Below are 16,164 nucleotides of genomic sequence, written 5' to 3' on the forward strand. Positions count from 1 at the left end.
GTGTATATAGACAGATCCCCCCCCCCCCTTTTATTGTATATAGGCAGATCCCCCCTTTAGTATATACAGTATAGGCAGATCCCCTTTTAGTGTACAGTGGGATGCAAAAGTTTGGGCAACCTTGTTAATTTTCCTGATTTTCCTGAATAAAACGTTGGTTGTTACGATAAAAATGTCAGTTAAATATATCATATAGGAGACACACACAGTGATATTTGAGAAGTGAAATGAAGTTTATTGGATTTACAGAAAGTGCGCAATAATTGTTTTAATAAAATTAGGCACGTGCATAAATGTGGGCACTGTTGACATTTCATTGATTCCAAAACCTTTAGAACTAATTATTGGAACTCAAATTGGCTTGGTAAGCTCAGTGACCCCTGACCTACATACACAGGTGAATCCAATTATGAGAAGGAGTATTTAAGGGGGGTCAATTGTAAGTTTCTCTCCTCTTTTAATTTTCTCTGAAGAGTAGCAACATGGGGGTCTCAAAACAACTCTCAAATGACCTGAAGACAAAGATTGTTCACCATCATGGTTTAGGGGAAGGATGCAGAAATCTGTCTCAGATTTCAGGTGTCTGTCTCCACAGTTAGGAACATATTGAGGAAATGGAAGACCACAGGCTCAGTTCAAGTTAAGGCTTGAAGTGGCAGACTAAGAAAAATCTTGAATAAACAGAAGCGACGAATGGTGAGAACAGTCGGACTCGTCCCACAGACCAGCACCAAAGACCTACAACATCATCTTTTTGCAGATGGAGTCACTGTGCATCGTTCAACCATTCGGCACACTTTACACATGGAGATGCTGTATGCAAGAGTGATGCAGAGGAAGCCTTTTCTCCGCCCACAGCACAAACAGAGCCGCTTAAGGTATGCTAAAGCACATTTGCACAAGCCAGCTTCATTTTGGAATAAGGTGCTGTTGACTGTTGAAACTAAAATTGAGTTGTTTGGGCATAACAAGGGGTGTTATGCATGGAGGAAGAACAACACAGCATTCCAAGAAAAACATCTGCTACCTACAGTAAAATATGGTGGTGGTTCCATCATGCTGTGGGGCTGTGTGGCTAGTGCAGGGACTGGGAATCTTGTCAAAGTTGAGGGACGCATAGATTCCACTCACTATCAACAGATTCTAGAGACCAATGTCCAGGAATCAGTGACAAAGCTGAAGCTGCCACAGGGCTGGATTTTTCAACAAGACAACGACCCGAAACACTGCTCAAAATCCACTCAGGCATTCATGCAGAGGAACAAGTACAACTTTCTGGCATGGCCATCTCAGTCCCCAGAATATAATTGAAAATCTATGGTGTGAGTTAAAGAGAACTGTCCATGCTCGGAAGCCATCAACCCTGAATGAACTAGAGATTTTTTGTAAAGAGGAATGGTCCAAAATACCTTCATCCAGAATCCAGACTCTCATTGGAACCTACAGGAAGCGTTTAGAGGCTGTGATTTCTGCAAATGGAAGATCTACTAAATACCGTATTTTTTGGAGTATAAGACTCACTTTTTCTCCCCCAAAAGTGGGGGGGGGGGGGGAAGTGACTGCCTCTTATCCAAATGCAGGAAGTTCCTGACTTGTGAACGCCTGCCAATTTCAAACCTCCAACACGCCACAATGTCGGGGACCCGGACTCCCTATACTGTGCCCATGCAGAGGAGGACACAGGGACAAACGGAGGACACAAAGGGGCATAGAGGAGGATACAAGAGGGACACAAGGACACATTGAGACACAGGAGAACACAAGGGGGACAGAGGAGGACACAGGAAGACACAAGAGGTACAAGGGGGCATGAGGTACAAAGGGGGCATAATCCACAAGATGCCCCTTCACCATGGATGTACCAGGTTTAATATATATATTTTTCCCCTGGTTTTTGTCCTCTTAACCTAGGTGCGTCTTATGGTGAGGAGCGTCTTATAGTCCGAAAAATATGGTATTGATTTCATTTATTTTTTGTGTTGCCCAAATTTATGCACCTGCCTAATTTTGTTTAAACAATTATTTGGCACTTTATGTAAATTCAATAAACTTCATTTCACTTCTCAAATATCACTGTGTGTCTCTCCTATATGATATATTTAACTGACATTTTTTATCGTAACAAACAACGATTTATACAGGAAAATCATGAAAATTAACAAGTTTGCCCAAACTTTCGCATCTCACTGTACTTACTAGATGAGGAATAAAAGGGGGTGTAACTTTTAGGCCTTTCACATCATCCCAGTTGATTCCTCTGAAGAACCGGTGCCTCCGGATGTCACCATTCACTCCAAGACGTCTGCTGGGGTCTTTACGAAGGAGCTGAGGATAAAGAAATCTCCTTTAAATCTGCTCTTCTTTTAAAGAAAAAATTAAAGTCATGAATGTATGCAATTAATAATTTACCTGTTTGATAAACTTTTTAGCACTGGTGTTTGATGGGACCCTCTTGTTTCCCCGCCTGCACCAAATAGGCATGATTTCAAAGACTAATACACTTGCATCCCCACTTTTTTCCACTAGTCGTATTATTTGTCATGTTTCATGTTTGGAAATAGGCCAGAATGATTTCAGCATAAAATCTATCAGGAATTAGCCACCGCCTGCCTGGCCTACCCCCGATGCTTGTGCAGTTTAAAACCTCACCTGTCCCACTGTCGCAACTCTTAACCCCACTACTTCTGTACCGTCATCACGATATTGAATGCCGTTTCCACCACACATACAATCGACCACGTCAGACCAAGTTTTCCAGCATGCTTGATCGATACATTTGACTGATTGCGGTCCAAAATTGATCAAATCATCAATCGGGTATGCTTGCTTTGACACTGATTTTCATCTGGTTGAATAAAATTATCGAATCAGATGGTCGATCGGACCACACAATTGGTAGATGTACAGGCACCTTTGGATCTCTCAGGAACTTTTGATACAGTTGACCATGAAATCTTGCTCAGGAGATTGCAGTACTATGGTATCAATGGCTTAGTCTTCCAGTGGTTCAGATATTTCTTGACTGACAGAACACAGAGTATCCCTAGGACTGATTCTGTCTATTCCTATGCCACTAAAATATAGAGTGCCACAAGGCTCATTTCTATCGCCTCTGCTATTTGCACAATCATTCAAGAGCACGGCCTAATGTACCACTGCTATGCCAATGATGCTCAGCGATATCTTTCCTTCAAACCTGGCGGAACAGACCGTACTCCAAAAATAAATGTGTGCACATTAGAAAATGCTTTTTTAGTAATCCATATCGTAGTTCTGTTGTGCTTCTCTTAAAGTAATCCACTTATAGTCATGGAGGTTCAGTAAAACACTCACTTTGTCAACCCCTTTCTCTTCCCATTGCATACAGACCTCGTGTATCATCCCAGGAACAAGTCCTGGTAGACCCCATAGGGGCATGAACTTGGATACCCAACATGGCAATGAAAATATCTTCCTCAGCTCCTTCCATGTAACCACTGTGTCTCTTATTAATTGGCTCTGCCTTAAAGAGAAACTGCAACCAAGACTTGAACTTTATCCCAATCAGTAGCTGATACCCCCTTTTACATGAAAAATATATTCCATGGGGGGGGGGGGGCTACAGTATGGCTGATATTGTGGTGAAACCCCTCCCACAAAGAAATTCTGAGTACGTACTCTTGGCAGTTTCCTGTCTGTGAACCCTGTTGCATTGTGGAAAATAGCTGTTTACTGTGAGAGAACGCGGAAAAGCCACCGCATGTGCTGCTGAGGAGGCGGCAGATTCCGCGTCCAATGCGGCGGTTTGCACGCGGAAGCGAGCGTCTGGTAACAGGGCAGAACGCGGAAAAGCCGCCGCATGTAACAACAGTAAGGCGGCTGGTTCCGCGTCCAGCGTGGCGGTTTGCACGCGGCAGCGTGTGTCTGGTGTGGCTGAGTCTGTTAGTGTACACAGGCTTAGGAATAAGCGCGCGCGCGCGCGCGCGCTGAGAGGCAGAACTCTTATACTGGGCAAGGAGAGATCAGATGATCACGCCGATCAGCTGACTCCAGAGCAGGTTACTATTGGTTGATCAATCAGGGGTGGTGCCGGAGAGCACTACTTCATATATAGTCCCTGCTGGCCAGTCTCAAGTTGTCTGCTGTTGCAATCACTACGTGGAAGCACTCAGACCTTAGTCAGATCCAACAGTGTGTTTGAACCAGGTGGACCTGGGAATTCACACTGAGCCAGATTACTTGTACTGCTATTCTGTTTATGCTTTGGCTACTTCCAGGGTGTAGAGACCACGGACCTCACACCCAGACTAGGGAACTCGTGTTATCAATCTGTTATACTTCAGACTAGTTCCAGGGTGTAGAGACCACGGACCTCACACCCAGACTAGGGAACTCGTGTTATCAATCTGTTATCCTTCAGACTAGTTCCAGGGTGTAGAGACCACGGACCTCACACCCAGACTAGGGAACTTGTGTTATCAATCTGTTATACTTCAGACTAGTTCCAGGGTGTAGAGACCAAGGACCTCACACCCAGACTAGGCATTGTTGATATCTGTTATGACTTACTGCTTTCCTGACTATCCCTCTGATCTCTGATTCGGTACCTCGCATATCTGATATTCCGTTGCCAGACCCAGCTTGCCTTGGATACCGAATCAGCCTTCTGTCTTTGTACTTTATCTGTCTGTGTGTTGCCAACATGGCGTGCCCGACCTTGAGAGCTATCTCTCCTCTTAAGAGATAGTCTCCAGATCAGATAGTGACATCCACCTTCAGGTGTCACTCACTCTCTGGTCCTTCCCATCCTCAGCCTGACTCCACCCCTTGGAGAGTCTCAGGCTGCTGGAAGGTTCCTGTGCCCTCAAGAGCAGTATTCCATTACTGCTTTATCACCTGCCCAGCAGGTGCATTACTCAAAGTACTACTGTTACACCAAACACTCACATACCTATAGGTGTCCAGAGGTTAGCAATATATCTGTATTATCGGTGATTCTGCAGATCATCAATAATCAGGTATATATCTGCATTCTTGGTGATACTGCAGATCATCAATAATCAGGTATGTCGGGTGGACATTGTCTGTCTACTTAGGGCTGTATTGTCTGTCTACTTTGGGCTGGAGGAGATGCTGGGACATAAACGGTCTTGAGAAAACCCTATTAGAGGGACTAAACGATTATCAACCTACTCCTCGCTTATACTGGCCATTCTATCTTCATGCGAGCTGTATCCTAAGTTTTTTGCCTGTTTGATGCTTTTTGCAATTTTAAAGGGAGTTTATAATAAAATAAACTGTTTTAGCCCTGAGACAATGTGATGTACCTGAACCTCTTTGTGGATTAACAGTGATCGGTTTTGGACTTATTTGGCTGCAGCTCCATTGCTGGGCATTTTACCACTTATGTGCATTGATGACAGGTACAGTATATATGTGTTGCACTGGGACCAACTCTCCGATGATAATCTGATCCTATCCAGTTCAGATATCACATTCCTGATCGCTCCATCATCCTAACTACTTCCCAGTTTACATACAATTAGCTGATTATTTTATATCTTTTGAGAGAGATCTGATCCTTCCATACAAGTAATTTGTAATTTGGCCAGCAAGTGTATTTCCTCAGCTTTTCCAGCTCCCAGTCCAACACTGTTCATTTTAACCATTCAGGACCTTCCATCGTTTGTGAACTGAGCCCCAGGTTTTTAATTATACACACTAATGTAGTGTAAAACTGAGAGATAGACACGTTTGTGATATTCAAGACTATTCTTCACACTGTTGGAGATCTCTGCCTCCACTCCATCTCTCAGTTCATTATGCCTCTATCCCCACTTCCTCCTTCTCCAGTCATTGATCGATCCCCCAGTTTTCTCACCTCTAAACAACAGTCACCACATAAAGAAATTGTATCAGCGGTTATTTGCAGAAACGATGCAGACAGGAGATGAGCCACCTTGTCAGCATCAAAGCTGAACCTGCCTGGAACTGGTAGGAACTCCCTAACTATATCTATATGTCAGAAGTGCTTCATTGGCCCTTTGATGACATCACTCCTGACAGAGAAATACAGCATCAGAGAACCATCACTCATCTCTGGATGGGATCTGCCTGTGATGCCATTTGATCACTTCTCCTTGACATTGTTTGCCAGCTGTGTAGGAGCACACAGCAGGAGCAGTTAAAAACGGCGCAATACGCGTTTTGTTTAAAAGGGCGCCACTAAAATAATAATCGCTGGGGCCACTATGCAGATTGCAAGTACAAATAGCAGGTGCTAAGTGCTAGGTGTGCAAGCGCACAGAACAGGAGCAGATAAAAATGTTTAAAAGCGCGCTCGCTATAGTAGCAAGTGCCCGGGACGCCCACTATGCAAATTGCTGGTACAAATAATGGGCACTGGGCACTGGGCACCAGCTGTGCAGGAGCACAGAACAGGCGCAGTTAAAAAAGGCACTAGACATGTCTTATTTAAAATGGTGCCTCTATCATAGCACTTAGGTTACAAGCTGGGGGTTAAGATTAGTTGCTGGGGGTTAAGGATAGGCACCTACCGGAGGGATTAAGGGTTATGCACAACCTTTGGGATAAGGGTTAGGCATCATTGTTTCATTAATGAATAGTCAGGGTTAATTTCTTTAACCCTCTGGGCGATACAATTATATCGCCCAGGAGGTGGCGCAGCACTATTTTTTAAATTTTTTTATTTTTTAAATCATGTAGCGAGCCTAGGGCTCGCTACATGATAGCCGCAGCGCAGCGGCATCCCCCCACCCACTCCGATCGCCTTCGGCGATCAGAGTAAGCAGGAAATCCCGTTCAGAACAGGATTTCCTGCTGGGCTTCCCCGGTCGCCATGGCAATGGGGCGGGATGACGTGGAGTCCAGATCCACCCCTCAGCGCTGCCTGGCACTGATTGGCCAGGCTGCGCAAGGGGTCGAGGAGGGGGACTGCACGGCACGGCGAGCGGCGGCGGATCGGCGGCGAGCGGCGGCGATCGGAAGTTACACGCAGCTAGCAAAGTGCTAGCTGCGTGTAACAAAAAAATAATTATGCAAATCGGCCCACCAGGGCCTGAGAAATCCTCCTGCGCGATATACCCCGAGCTCAGCTCGGGATTATCGCTCAGGAGGTTAAGGATTGCTCTATGTCTTGCTTTTGCTCAATTTACAGATGCAATTGTGTCTCATGATGCAACTCTCACATGACCATCATGGACTTACATGTATTTCTACATTTCTTTTAATTAACCAGTTCATCTTTTAAATGTTTTATAAAGGATTTTCACATTTCCTGATAAACATAAGTCACAGCACATAAGTCCTAGTCCATTAAGAATTATTTTTTATTCACCATTTTATTCATTATTCACCTCCTACTGCTATTGTTGTTTGTTCTTTTTAAGATCCTTTCACGCATGCAGTGTGATTGGCACATGGCATAAGAGCCCTACTGCAGTGCATCATATCGCACTACTGCCTGTATTTTTTTCCCTGCGGCAGACTGCGTTAACAGGGAAATCTGCATGACCCCACCCCCTGCTCAGTGACATACTTACTGCAGGAAGTAAGTCACAGCAGGGGTGTTTCTTCCATTGGGCGCCAGGGGGCGTGGCGCACCAGGTAACTGACAGGGAGAAGGGTGTCACAAAGGCTTCCCATAGAGTATGAGTAGGAGAGGAAGCTGCGTAAGAAGGAGCGGCAGCGGGGAGGGGGGCCAGATCCCACCCTCCCTCACCTGGGTCCCCTCCTTCTGCACTCTGCCCCTCCAGATATGCGAGCAGCAGGCAGGCGCGGTGGGCAGGCAAAGAATAACTCACCTCATGCTGGAGCACTGGAGCTGGTGCATCACTGTTGCCACAGGTCTCCGCCTTCAATGCCGCCCACTCAGCTTCCTGATTAGTGGAAGCACAGTGAGTGACATTTAAGGTGGAGAGCTGTGCCACGTGACGGCGACGCAGCGTTCCAACAGCTGGAACACAAGAATTAAATTAGTTATTCTCCACCCACCCGCCCGCCGCGCCCTCCTGCCACCCACATATCTGGAGGGGGAGAGTGCAGAAGGAGGGTGTCACAGGAGCCCTGGTGGCTGGAACGCGAAATGCCTTCCAAACGGTTTCAGCGCACGGATCGTGCAAACTGTGGTCGCAGTCAATGTGAAGAAACCGTTGGGAATTGGCCGCAGACAAACCAGAAGGGAGCCTGTGGGTTACGGAAATACACTTTACACACTATTTCAGGGTATAACTGCCACCACCGCGGTTTTCTGAGACCGCAGGAGTCACTGACTGGCTATTCCTAGATCTACAAATAAAACGGTTAAACACAATTTATTCTATCTAGCTAGCAACAAAAGTAGTGACTCTCCAGAGACCTGGGATTAGTTTCTGTGTATGGCTGAATAGCAGGGTAGCTGAATAAACAAAGGACCTTTGAACGTCGTTTATTAATGCAAGATAAATAATTAATATATACAGACAATCATTACAATCAACAATTATTGAGACATTAACCAGCTGAGCGGTCTGGACGAGCTCAGCTCGTCCAACACCGCCAGCGGCTGCCGCTCAGGCCCTGCTGGGCCGATTTTAACGAAATAAAAAGCAGCACAGGCAGCCGGCACTTTGCCAGCCGCGTGTGCTGCCTGATCGCCGCCGCTCTGCGGCGATTCGCCGCGAGCAGCGGCGAAAGAGGGCCCCCCTAGCCGCCTGAGCCCAGCGTAGCCGGAACAAAAAGTTCCGGCCAGCGCTAAGGGCTGGATCGGAGGCGGCTGACGTCAGGACGTCGGCTGACGTCGATGACGTCACTCCGCTCGTCGCTATGGCGACGATATAAGCAAAACAAGGAAGGCCGCTCATTGCGGCCTTCCTTGTTTATTCTGGGCGCCGGAGGCGATCGGAAGATCGCCTCCGGAGCGCCCTCTAGTGGGCTTTCATGCAGCCAACTTTCAGTTGGCTGCATGAAATAGTTTTTTTTTTATTTAAAAAAAACCCTCCCGCAGCCACCCTGGCGATTTAATCAGAACGCCAGGGTGGTTAATAGCCAGTATGAAATAAAAAGGGAGAAAATACTTAGGGTTTGTGGAAATATGTCCGTTCTGGGAAAGTTCTTGGTTCAGTTCAGTAACAAAGTCCAAATAAATCAGATGCCAGCATATCCTCAAGCTGGCAAGGATGTAATTCAGTAAGATGTTCAAAGTGGAGGACACTGAGTTTGTCTCCTCTGCCATTCTTATGCCCCTGATCCAGTAGGAGGGAGTGAGGGCGGGAGCCACACACCCCCTTAGAATATGAGATGAGTCCTCCCCTTGTCCTGGGGACCAAAAATCATATCTAACCCGATATGGGCTCTATCTCACAGAACCGTACAGGTCAGGGCAGATTTACTAACATTTTCAGGTCTGTCTCGATTTACCCAGCAGCCTGATACCAAACATTAGGGGTAGGACCCCTGTGGTATCATCAGGGCACTTTCTAGCTGCCTAACTGGCAGTCTTTACCTCAGAATGTTCTGAAACTTCCTCAGAACCAGCGCCAGACAGGGCCCATCATGCCCTGTTAGTTTGGAGGGTCTGCCAGCCTGGCAATACAGAAAATATGACACATATAGCAGTTTATGGAATATGATATATATCTGGGATTTACAGCAGGTCATTCCTAAGTGAAGGCTCTTTTGAAGCTTGGGGGCAGCAAGCTACGTGTCAGCTCCCCTGCTGGGATTGTAGCCAGAGTGTCTAACTTTTCCCAACTAAATTGGATCTGTCATGCTGCATATCAGCTCTATCTGATGGATGGGCCATCAGCACAGCTTGATGCCGGGGACAGCTGCAGCAGGCTCCTGCCTTTTGGGGGAAAGGAACTGTCTTTATATAATAAAAAAAAAAAAAAAGAAAAACCAGGAATGTCGGTTTCTGATTACTGCAATGGCTGCACAAATTTAGCCAGATAGCGATCAGAAATTGGACTGCGCGGATCCTTCCAATTCGCCCGCGTTTCTCACGGCTGTTTCGTGACAGCACCCCCTGGGGAGAAGGCAGATAGAAATGTATCAGCAAGATGTGTGACGTTGCTGCTAACCTGGCTGACGGGTCTCGAGCTGCCGGTACGGCGGGAGAACTTAATGGAGCCTGTGGCTCGGTTCACCTGGACAAGTCGCTGTCTGCTACCCTAAGGCTTGACCCGACATGGACCGTTCTGGACAGGGTGTTTGCGCCACTGCGTTCGGGTGGGGCGTCTGCCAGGACTGCTGACAACGGGCAGTAGGTTGGGTAGGTCAACAGCCAGCCCACGCAGGGTTTCCCTACCAAGTGGCTGTGGACCTAAGGGAACCCCGCGGGAATCCCTGGACCTTCCCAGCTCCTGACAGACGGCACATGCCTTTCAGTATTTGGCTACATCCCTGTTCATCCTGGGCCAATAAAACGGTTTCTGAATACAGGCAAGTGTCTTGCGGACACCTGAGTGCCCTGTCAGGGGATTACCATGTGCGGATTTCAACATTAGGGGTAGGACCCCTGTGGTATCATCAGGGCACTTTCGAACTGCCTAACTGGCAGTCTTTACCTCAGAATGTTCTGAAACTTCCTCAGAACCAGCGCCAGACAGGGCCCATCATGCCCTGTTAGTTTGGAGGGTCTGCCAGCCTGGCAACACAGAAAATATGACACATATAGCAGTTTATGGAATATGATATACATCTGGGATTTACAGCAGGTCATTCCTAAGTGAAGGCTCTTTTGAAGCTTGGGGGCAGCAAGCTACGTGTCAGCTCCCCTGCTGGGATAGTAGCCAGAGTGTCTAACTTTTCCCAACTAAATTGGATCTGCCATGCTGCGTATCAGCTCTATCTGATGGATGGGCCATCAGCACAGCTTGATCCTGGGGACAGCTACAGCAGGCTCCTGCCTTTTGGGGGGAAGGAACTGTCTTTATATAAAAAAAAAAAAAAAAAAAACAGGAATGTCGGTTTCTGATTACTGCAATGGCTGCACAAATTTAGCCAGAGAGCGATCAGAAATTGGACTGCGCGGATCCTTCCAATTCGCCTGCGTTTCTCATGGCTGTTCCGTGACAGAGGGGACCCAGGTGAAGGTGGGGCGGTTGTGGCCCCCCTCCCCGTTGCTGTCCCCACTGCCTCTCCTTCTTGCACTGCATCCCCCTTCTGGGGCCAGCTATACTGAGGGCAACTATACTACCTACACTGGAGGCAACTATACTACCTACACTGGAGGCAACTATACTACCTACACTGGGGGCAACTATACTAGCTATACTGGGGAAACTATACTAGCTATACTGGGGCAACTATACTACCTTCACTGGGGGCAACTATACTTGCTATACTGGGGCAACTATACTACCTACATTGGGGCAACTATACTACCTGTATTGGGGAAACTATACTTCCTACACTGGCGGCAACTATACTAGCTATACTGGGGTACCAAACTACCTATACGGGTGGCAACCATACTACCTATACTGGGGCAACTATACTAGCTATCTATACTGGGGGTAATCTTATTACATATACTGGGGCAACTATGCTACCTATACTGGGGCAACTATATTACCTATACTGGGGGCACCTATACCTGGCATTACCCGCCGTGTCGTGCTTAGCATGCCGCACTCACTCCTTTCCTTTTTTTGGGTGGGGAGTGTCTTATAATACCCAGCACCGGGTGTCAAATGCCCTAGGTACGCCACTGAGTCACAGCAATTCCTCCTATCTGCACATGCGCACATCACAGAGTGATTATGGTGCAATTGACTCCCATGGAGTCGTGTGCCATTCACTACTACGTTCACCGCTCATAAATGCACTGCAGCTTCAGTGTCGGCTGGACCATTTCCGTTGCATTGCGTTGCACTGCTGCTACCGTGGCCTGTCACATAGATGTCTCAGAGATTAATAACGGCACCACAAGAAAAGAGGCCCACTGCTCCTGACTCAGACAGGACGTCACAACAAGTGCCGAGTCACGTGAGTCATGGAGAGGTGAGCTTTTAACCCTGGGCACGGGCGGGGGAGGAGACACATACACTTGGGAGGTGGCCAAGCAGGTGGTGGAGACAGCTTCGCTAGGCCAATTTCTGATACATTTCATGCTGAAATCTATTGGAAATCAGTGTGCAGTGCAGGGCAGGCAGCAGATACCTCTCTGATCAGATTCGATCAGAGAAGGATCTATCTCATGATCGATCTGCACATACATCGAGTAATGTATGGATATTCTTATGTTTAGTCATCATTCTTTGATCTTGCAAACTGTTTTCTCTATTTTTTACTGTTGAAATTTTTATCTTGCAAACAGTCTTCTGCAATTTTTTCTTCTTGAAATCTCTTATCTTGCACACTGTTTTCTGTATTTTTTGCGGTTGAAACCTTTCATCTTACAAACTGTGTTCTATATTTTTTTTCCTGTTGACTAACACCTTTTTAAAGCAACCACAACTTAATTTTCTCTCATTTGTACCATCCCATTTGTACCATGTTCTAAATCAGTGGTTCTGGTACATTTTAAACAGAGCACCAGTTCACTCTTCTTGAGGCTGCTGGAGGGCCAAACTAGTGAAATTAAACACTGTGTTTGCTGATTGCACCTAAGTAGGCATTTATTTTATTTAGTGAAATAAAACATATACCCCATTAAATAAACCATGAGCCATATAATAAAAACAGTCATCTATTCCACAATGTGCAGTAATGACAAAGAAAAATATGTGACATGCATAGAACTCCTCGACATCATTTGTATGATTACATTATGTTGGTGGTAACTATCACGGAAGAGGTTGTATATGTATATTGAATAACAATATTTCTTAACGCATATGGCTACTTGGTCATGCATTCTCACTAGCCAAACATTTTAGTATAGTATGGTATTCTTTTGTAGGTCATGTTTGATTTTTGTATGTCAGTATAATATTCAAATTATTCATAGTTTGTGTGTGCATAAAGTTGGTTGTTGCAGCTAATTGTTATTCTAAGTATCTGAAACATGGGAAATTATATGCATGGACCTAATTGGCCCTTATCCCCAAACTCCAAGTGGAAAAGTCTACATTCTTACGATTGTCAAGTATTATAGTAAATAGGTGTACATTCATCCCCTGCAAACTAAATCTGCTATTGGAATTGCAAGAAAACTTTATAATTGAATTTATGTTCAGGGCTGCCCAAAACATATCCAGACAGACCAGGGATGGGAATTTGTGAATGAAGTACCGGTAAGTCTTTATCTCGTTTGATACTATTTATTGTATACTTGGTGTAATTTACAGAATAGTTATAGCATGAAGTAAACATGGAGGTGCATTTTCAGGGGAACAAACCCGCTAACATTTTTCTGTTATGTATTCATTAGATTATTTTTAGTGTCTGAATTATTTTAGTTCCAAGACGGAATCCTTGTAGATTAAGATCACTTCAATACGTGATATTCTTTCCATGGAGACAAAGCTGCAATATTCGAAACATTAACAATATCTGTTTTGCTCTTTCAACTATTGTGTGTAATCAACTGTACACGGTTTGTAGCCTCCAGTGACATATAGCAATTGATAATAATATTAGGAATTTTATTTAGATAATCGTGTATTTTACACAGCAAGGAAATGTTTGACCAGCACTAGCAATACCTTTTATACGAACCTGAAACCAAACAGATATAAAATAGATACTTGCCTAAGTAATCCAGAGCCTTCCCCCATATGGCTACATCAGTAAGTAATCCTTTTGTCACTCATGCAGCTTGATTTAGCCAGGATGGTTGCGTCAACCTGTATGAGGCAGGTTGACTCAATTGGGACGAGTTTCTTGGCTCGACTCTATTTTTAATATGTTCTAAAATTGACATGGGAACAAAGTGTAGTCCGTTTCATGTTATGTTTCAACACAAAGTCCGATCATCTGAAGTGCATAAAGAACTTCCAGTAATTAATCAATTTTCAAAGGGGTTTTGGGATAAAAAGTGTGAAATATATTTATTACATTTTATTTCCTTTTTCTTAGCTCAACTCAATCACTTTCCCAAACCTAGATGAGTTTGAAATTCAACAAGAAATTACAAAAAAAAGAAAATCCTGAAAAAGAAAATGTCCGAAACCATAGCTATCAATATAGCAAAGTCTCAAGAGAGGCAAAGAATTGGTTACATAAAAAAGACAATTATAAAGTATAAGAATATCAACGATCAACTTGGAGATCAAGTGCTGTACTACAATATGCAGAAAAGATGAAGAAAAGGAGGGAGGCTACAGGCTGACTTTGATGGTCCATACACTATCGAAGCCATTTCTGACAAAACTGTTACACTATGTAACGGCACTGGTAAGGTTGTAAAAACAAACATCAGCCTTTCCCATCTGCAGCCTCACAAGAACAGTTCATTTGAGAAGGATTTCTATCAATTAGAAGAGAAAGATGTAGAATTGGCTAAAAGCGTATCTCCAAAAGCTGACTTGCCTTCTGACAGTTCAGATGAAACAGAAAGCCATGGAGAATGTAAGAAAAGTTCCACAGTTACGAGAAAGATGGTAGAGGTTCCATAAATCTGCATTTTCCACGTGGAGTTTTGGGATATGGGCCAATTAGGTCCATGCCTATCATTTCAGACGTTTCAGATACCTAGAGTAAGAATAACGATTAGCTGTAACAACCAAATGTATGCACACGTGAACTATGAATAAACAACATTTGCTTGTTTCATTGTGCTTTTTTTTAACAAAACACATTATTATTATTATTTAGTATTTATATAGCGCCGACATATTACGCAGCGCTGTACAGAGCATATATATATCTTGTCACTAACTGTCCCTCAAAGGAGCTCACAATCTAATCCCTACCATTGCCATATGTCTATATTATGTAGTGTAAGTACTGTAGTCTAGGGCCAATTTTAGTGGGAGCCAATTAACTTAACTGTATGTTTATGGAATGTGGGAGGAAACCGGAGTGCCCGGAGTAAACCCACGCAGACACGGAGAGAACATACAAACTCTTTGCAGATAGTGCCCTGGCTGGGATTCGAACCAGGGACCCAGCGCTGCAAGGCGAGAGAGCTAACCACTACGCCACCGTGCTGCCCACACATGACAAATAATAACAAACACATGACAAATAATAACACTATTTTAAAATGTAGCAATGAAATTAACCAAACCAGTATTTCATATTTTGGTGTATGAAACTGGGTTGTTAATAGGGGACTGTATGTGTAAGAATAAATTAACTCTTACCCAGGCCCGGATTTACCTCACACAGGACCCTATAGGCACAGTTGTCCTGGCACTTTAGACTTCGCCCTCCATGAACCTACAAACCCCCACTGAACCGCACTGCAAATGTGCTGGCTGGCCCAGCTGTCACTTCTCTTTTACTTCCCTTGCTCGTCATAGGTAGCTACAGGGGCCCTTTAGTTTAAGGTAGACAGAAGTACCCTCAAAAATAAGTATTTAGCGGGGGGAGGGGCAAGAGGTCATGTCTAAAGGGTTACAGGGGAGTCCTCTATAATTGTGCCATGCTCCTACAGCTCCTAGCTAATTTATTTTGTGATGTCCTGCCCTGTAGGGATGATCAATGAGATGCAAATTCTTTCAAAATTATGCACATTTTATGCAAATGTATGCAGTTTGAAAATGGTCCAATCAGTTTAAACCCAGGTTTAAATTGATTGGTCCATTTTCAAACTGCATACATTTGCATAAAATTTGCATATGTTTGCGTCAACTTGGAAGAATTTGCATATATTTGATCATCCCTATTAGACAGGATGGCTCCTCCAACCGGCTGGCTCTTTTGCCTTACACCAAACGTTCTATTCTTTGAGTTGACATTTAATAAGATCATCCCGGCATAAATTGGTAATATAACTCGCTGCCACAAAAAAGAGATTGAGTTACAGCCGCGGCACTGGAGAGGCAGCACAACATGTCCTGTGGCCCGGTATTGGGCCGCTGACCGGTGGTTGAGGATCCCTGCTTTAAAGTATTGTTTTGTGCATGTATAGTTACAATTTAAAAAGCTATTCTTCATATAATTTATTTCCGTTACCTTTTTCTTGCTTCATCTATGGTCAACTGTACCTTAAAGTAAAATTTAAGGCAAAAAGTAACAATTGCCTATGGAGGGGTAAAGCTTTGTATCCTATAGAGCAGGGGTCCCCAACCTGCG

General features: G+C 44.7%; 1 long non-coding RNA gene across 2 annotated transcripts in view; it reads right to left on the reverse strand.

Annotated features, from left to right (window-relative positions):
* Nucleotides 1-2,234: 2,234 nt before the first annotated feature.
* The window catches only part of LOC137521503 (uncharacterized), a 112,877-nt gene continuing 98,947 nt past the window's right edge, over nt 2,235-16,164 (reverse strand). The window contains exon 4 of one of the 2 annotated variants that reach the window (XR_011022140.1): nt 2,235-2,325. This is a non-coding gene — a long non-coding RNA (uncharacterized lncRNA). Of the gene's footprint in view, nt 2,326-14,492; nt 14,617-16,164 lie in introns of those variants that run through there. The other variant, XR_011022141.1, reaches the window with a different exon arrangement.

Source organism: Hyperolius riggenbachi, chromosome 6 (genome assembly GCF_040937935.1).
Source record: "Hyperolius riggenbachi isolate aHypRig1 chromosome 6, aHypRig1.pri, whole genome shotgun sequence".
NCBI classification, from domain to species: Eukaryota; Metazoa; Chordata; class Amphibia; order Anura; family Hyperoliidae; genus Hyperolius; species Hyperolius riggenbachi.